This window comes from Botryllus schlosseri, chromosome 2, assembly GCF_051294905.1.
Source record: "Botryllus schlosseri isolate E-star chromosome 2, Bs_hap1, whole genome shotgun sequence".
In the NCBI taxonomy this organism is placed as follows: domain Eukaryota; kingdom Metazoa; phylum Chordata; class Ascidiacea; order Stolidobranchia; family Styelidae; genus Botryllus; species Botryllus schlosseri.
This window is the reverse complement of record NC_137237.1, coordinates 32,743,759-32,750,482: the sequence shown is the minus strand read 5'-3', so window position 1 is coordinate 32,750,482 and position 6,724 is coordinate 32,743,759.

The window sequence follows — 6,724 nt, the reverse complement described above, 5'->3', positions numbered from 1 at the left end:
CCCGTGAAGACGAATGAAACCAGCGACCGAAGGCCACCCGGATAGTGAGCGTTTAAATTCGTGTACCGCCTGTTTCGTGTAGAAGTTGATTCGTCAAACGTGATCGAAAAACGTCCAATGTTGCGTTTCATTGCCATAAGCTCTTCTTCCACACACTTACGGATTTATTTGCTGTGCTCGATCACCAAGTCACAAACCCGTTTGCGACATCTTGACAAGTCATAGCCATAAGCCTTGAAGGCCCGACGAATTCACTCATTTTGGGTAATTGAATAAATGTTTACCCGTCCACAGCAGTTAACTGGTTAAGAAGTTCATCGAGGCGAGGCTTATGCGATTTATTTTATAGGAATCGATCTTCTTCATTATCATTTTGGCTGATCTTTCTTTGACGTGTCCGATTGAATCATGCATGGTTTAATTACTATCATTTTTACAGACCTTAAATGCGTTATCAGTCCCTTTATGCTAGACACTGAAGCTTTCAAAACGTCTTGAGACAAGTTGCATTTGGCTTTTTATGTAGATTTATAAAACAAACAGTGTCGCCAAACATGTAATTTTTTCTTCGCATTGACATCTTCGAATCGAAATTCGCTATTGTTCGACCTGTATTTCACCTCCACCGCACCGTCCTTGTGACTTTCCGATACACTGCTACGATCCGTAGACTACGACGAAAGTGATTGTGTAAATCATTGTTATGACATAGTTGGCTTTAATATCAAATAATTGTGAATTGTTATTTAGACGATCAGCAGAGTTTGTGACATTGCTTTATTACCAAAATAAGAGATATGGCGCTACGTAAGCCTTGGAAAATGCTGTTTACAAATCCCGGGATTTCATTGGGATTAATCCCGGGATCGGGATTGCTTCAAATCCCGGGATCCCGGGATCGGGATTACCCGGGGTCCCAACGCTACATAGGGCACAACGTCCTGCAGCTAGTCCTGCTCGAACGTCGGGCAGACGTTATCATCTTAGAATTAGGACCAAAACTGATTTCTATCGGCCAACGTAAATTATCTTGTACTTTAAACTTACAGGGGAGGACTGTTATGTTCGTGCATTTTACGTTGGTATCGTTTGTCTCTCATTTGTCTAGGATTAGTAATTACCGCCAATCATTATTTCCTCGTGTGTCGTGCTTTGTATTTATACCCTGTGTTCTGTTGACTACTGGGCTTTCGTTTAACTGAACTCTGGATCGTGTCGCCTGTCTTGAAGTCATACTGCTGATAATACTGATTTCGTATTGCAACCTCGTCGTATGAGTTATTGTTCAAACAAGATCAAGAAGATAACAATCCCCACCAATGATGAGAATATGGCATTGTTCCGAACAATATTGCATCGCCGAAACAAGGCATTAGAATTACATTGAGGATATTCACTCCATAGTTCAGGGGCGGGCAACTTCTCCAGTCGGTGGGCCGGATACAGGAAAATTAAGTACTAGGCGGGCCGGATTGCTGAATCGATACATTATTCGGCCATTTATCCACATCTACAAGAAATAAATCGTATTTAACGAATGTATTTTAATGAAAGTAATGTCACTTCAAAGCCATCTCTTGTCAATAATGACGAAGACAATGTGGATTTGCAAACAGCATTGTCATACTGGCGCCGCCACGTCTGCTTCTCTCTGATCCGTTACAATGCAGCATTCGAGGCTGATTTTGGGGGTTTCACGACCACAAGCTGAATAAAATTTATATATTTACAATCAGTGCCGCGGTAGCTTTCGATTTATACCCGTTTTATTAGATTTCGCGTCCGGCAAGCCGGTCAAAAATTACCGTCAAATTGCCTTTATCCAAATGGAAAGTGTGACGTAGACTAATTTCACTGAGCCGTGAGATTTGCTTGAGTCCAACCAATAGAGAACACTATGATGTGTTCATACCTCATTTTGAAACACACTAGTTGGCGCTAATGAGTTTTGAGAATTTGCTTATGGTCCCCCTAATCCTTGATGGACTTCAGATTCGAATATGGATGTAAGATTTAAATTTCATAATTAGAAAAGAGCTCACTGCAATGAATTCCTTATAGGATGTAGCAAATTAAACTTTTTTGAAGATTTCAAAGCACTCAACTACAAACAGTTGGTCCAAAAATTGGTTCTGCATATGGAAAACTTGGAGAAAACACCAGCATTAAAGTTCACTTCCTGTTCAGTCATCTTGATATATTTTCTGATCATCTCTGTGATTAGAGTGAAGGGCTAGGTTAAGGTTCCATCAAGACGTCAAAACGACAAAAGAATGATATCAGGGCAGATGGGCTGAACGTGAACATATTATGGCAAAATAGTGCTGGAATCTCTCGAGAGGCTGCACTAAATTGCTTAAAAGCGAAAATCGTCCAGAAAACAATTTTCTTTTAAGATAAATTAATAATATTACATTCCAACTGATTATTTTGAATTTACAATAGGTGGCTGACATAAAACTGATTGAATTAATGCAATGTTATATGAGTATTTAGATAGATACATATATATATATGATTATTATAGTTTATTTATGTAGGCTACATACAACTATGATAAATCTAATGCCCTAAATATAATGATGTTGCTGTATTTTGTTTTAAAACAGTCTTCAGTGTGTAAAAATAACAAGTAGATTGAATTTCTGAACAATATAATCCGACTGAACCGTAGGCCTATTTTTATCCAGCCCATACAGCGAAAATATGAGATTTTAGTCAAAATAGCTCCATGAGTTATCTCCAAATACAGAGCTTAGGTGATATTCGAAATCAGTGCCCTTCGGAGCCCCCAAGACCACTCTTACTCTGTCTGCCTAAAAATATGTGTTGACCAGGGTAATCAGCAAAGTGAAAGCTTCAGAAAACAGTATACAGACTATAACAACGTGTAAGAATATAGAAGTAATATCATTCACGTAGATACGTAGGCCTATACTTTTCCATCACTTTCCTAAATATTGCTTCACCTGATAGAAAGGGAAACACTACTAAGTAACTGTAACTTGCAATTGTGCTCACTGCTTGCACAGCAAGCACCGTTTTACCCAGGGTAAATGGAAATGCTCCCTCTAAGCTGCTAGCACAGAAAAATGTGTGCCGTGCAGAAAAACTATCCACCTGTTGTTCGAAAAAAATCATCAGACGAAGCGACAGCACTCGTTTTGTAGAAAATGTATTAAATGTTATCAAAAACTCGAGTCCGTCACAGCGAACGTCAGAGTTTTTGAAAATTCGGGGAAATCATTGCACTTGTGAGTTGTGACAATGATGTGAGCTATCACGACTCCACAAGTTCACATACGTGCGTAGCTTTGTACTCAGGGCCGTAACTGCCGCACCCCAAACCCCCCAATTGGGAGGGGCCCGAGCTCGAAGGGGGCCCCAAATTTTTTGGTGAATTAGCATAAATTATAGAGCATTTTTTTGAAACTTTATGCGACATTTTCACAAATTTTTCGCGCTGCGCGCGATTTCAAGTTGCCAAATGTGATGATTATTGGGTACTCTTACCCCAGTGAAAAATACACAAGATTTATAGAAATGGGCATATCGGCGTTGGCCATTACCGCGCCGCGACGCACCAAGACATATACAGTTTTAGGCCATGTAACACGCGACTCCAAGAAGTGTGCCAGAACGATCGGCAGCGAGAAACCTTGGCAGAAAAGGACTGCCCTTATGATGACCGAAAACTTCGTTATATAGGCTATAGGCTACGAAATAGGCGACATATAGGTTTATTTGTCCATAGTCGCCTAAATGACTGGCGCCGAATGTTCCTGTCTTGGTAATCTGAACCTCATAGGACAGATACCATCCCGCATCGAAAAATTACATGCCAGTGAAGAAATACCAATTTGAAATCGTGTGATCTTTTAGTTTAGTAGGCTACGTTTGGGCGATTCTATATTTTTTGATATAGCAGACAGGAGGTCACGAAGTAACATCATGTAACGAAGTCATACCAATGAGTCCGCCCGTCAGAAGGTGTTTAATTATTATTTACGGGCTCTACAGTTTCAAAGACATCTTACTCAGCTCTACCGGTAAATCTGATTTCGTGAGTAGAGAGGACAAGAAATTGATGGCAATATATATGCAATTCCCAATCTTATTGACCGATTTTATCATCAATTATCAAAAGTTTTCGCGCGTGGCGCTGGCTAACTGAACTGTACAACTGTAATTACATGACAAACGCGAACAACGTGATTTGGGGGGGTCGGTTTATCACCCTATGGGAGCCCAAGACTCAAGTTTTTTATGGGCCTGACGAAGTGTTGTTTCGTTCCTGCCAACGGGTATACACCCGGAGATGTTCAATTATTATTGAGGGGTCCTACCTTTTCAAGTACACTTTACTCAGCTCTACCGGTAAATCAGATTACGGGAGCAGAGAGAGGATAAAAATTGATAGCAATATATAAGTAATACCGACCATATTGACAGATTCAGTCATGAATTATAGAAATTTCTCGCGCTTCGCGTGATTAAGCAAGCAAAGCTGACTTACTAAACGGACACTCCATGTATAAACAGCGTCATATTGACGTATTCAGTCGTGAATTACAAAATTTTCTCGCGCTTCGCGCGATTAGGCAAGCAAAGCAGACTCACTAAACGGACAAGCATTGAAGAAACAGCGCACACCGTATGTAAACAGCGTATAGTCGGAGGGGGGTCTGGGGGGCGAAGCCCCCCATAAGTTAGATTTCCCACCCTATGGGGGGCCCGAGACCAACGTTTTGGGGGGGGCCTGACGAAGTGCTGTTGCGGCTCTGTTGTACTACATGTTTCGAGGTTACAGCCTTCCGCATTGGCAAATTCCCTTGAAAATATGATTCTCGTTGACAAATTAACTCTCAGTAGCGAGGAGCGTATAACTTTCGTACTCGAAAAAAACGTCTCTCAATGCTCAACTCGAATTAGCATTAGAATTATAATACTCGATTCAGATTCGATTGTGCCGAGCCCTAGCTATATGACGGTTGCGGGAACTCCTAGGCTCATGGTCAGGCATAATGATTTGAAGATGTGCTTGTGTAAAAATCGTCTTTCATTTTCCCCGAAAGTTTACGTCATATTCCGAAGCGTGTGTATACTGTAAATTTCGCAATATATTTCTTGGATTATTCTTATACAAACTCATTCATTCGCAACCATCAACCGTTATAAAGTTCAACCTCCCCCGTTTATCAAAACAAAAAGAATACTCGTGGTTAGATACAAAGACTTTGCTTAGCAGGATGTATTTAATAATGCATAATGCGGACACGAAACATTTCAATATAAATAAAACCAAGCGACAAGCTGTTGGAAATGAAGCGGAACAGCACTAAAATGTACATAATTGCAAAATAGTCATCCATATATACTGCCTTTGGTTGTTGCGAATTCGTACGTGCATCAATTTTAGACCCTCGAAATGTAGCATCGGCGAACAATCCTAGCCTAAACTCCATCACTAAGTTCTTGTAGCACGAAACGCGACAGAAGCCACCATGTATGGATTGCTGGAGCTAAATGTTCAACCATAGCAAGCAAATTTTCTCTAATGGAAATCGTCACGTATCGAAAATTTATTCACGACGATTATGGCGTAACGTTCATCAAAATTTACGAAAGACCAAATACTTAATACTTTTCATACAAAATGGGCGGTTATAGAACGGTCCTTTCTTTCAGATTTTAATTCTTTTTGTGTGTCGTGTGGCTTAAAGTATGGTGCGGGCAGCGAGTCCCTGCCTCGGCAATACGGTGCTAAATAAAATGGTCATCGGTGTCTGCAGATACCCAGGCCCAGGACTTATCGAATGTTTGACCATAATGTGTCGCAAATTGATGTATTAGTAAAGGTTTATTATTGTTCCGCATTATCTTCCTCAACCGACCTTCGAAACAGTATGGTGTCCTTCCAGGTAATGTAGGAGACCGTCACCATCATCACGTTTGTAAACACGCTGATATTATTCACCAAACTCAACTTCACTCCGTCCTCGAATTTTGATGTCACTGCCAACGCTGAACTGATGGAGTCGGATACAGAGCAACCGAGAGTAGTGTAAAATCCGCGCTGCAATATAGGCTTGAGATCTCCTAATAGGTCGTCTTTACTCAGTTCGTTCTTCCTCAATGGTTGATGGAAAAGCCAGAGGATAAGTATTTGCATCATGGCGAATATCACACATGCAATGATCCACGGTTGACGGGTGGGGACCTGTAGCTTCTCAATTGCACAACCAGCTTCGATCATTCCGAACGTAGTTACTAACACGTATGATAAGCAGTAACTGATGCTTGTTCCGAAGAGCAAGATCGGGACCAAGGCGGACACCATTCTCGTGTTTTCATCGCGAAGACTTCTAGCCGTGGACTTGTCGTACGCCATTTTCTGCCTCACCCACATCACCATGTAGCTAGATATGAATCCAACACTCATCGCGACTACTTTTGTGACTTTGCTAGCATGACACAGGTACTGCATGAAGTGATCGACTGCTACCCGCACGAACAAGTCTTCCACGAAGACCACAGCGCCGCAGGTCACTGACGTTATGCGACAGACAGACATAGCACCAGACCAATATCTCTCAGCCGGCAAAATCTGCCAGCTTCCGTCATGATATATTCCATTTCGCATCGAGTCGATCAGTAATCTAACTAGAATGTACGCAGATATCACCAGAAACAGACTGGATGTTATGACCGACGTCAGCCATAT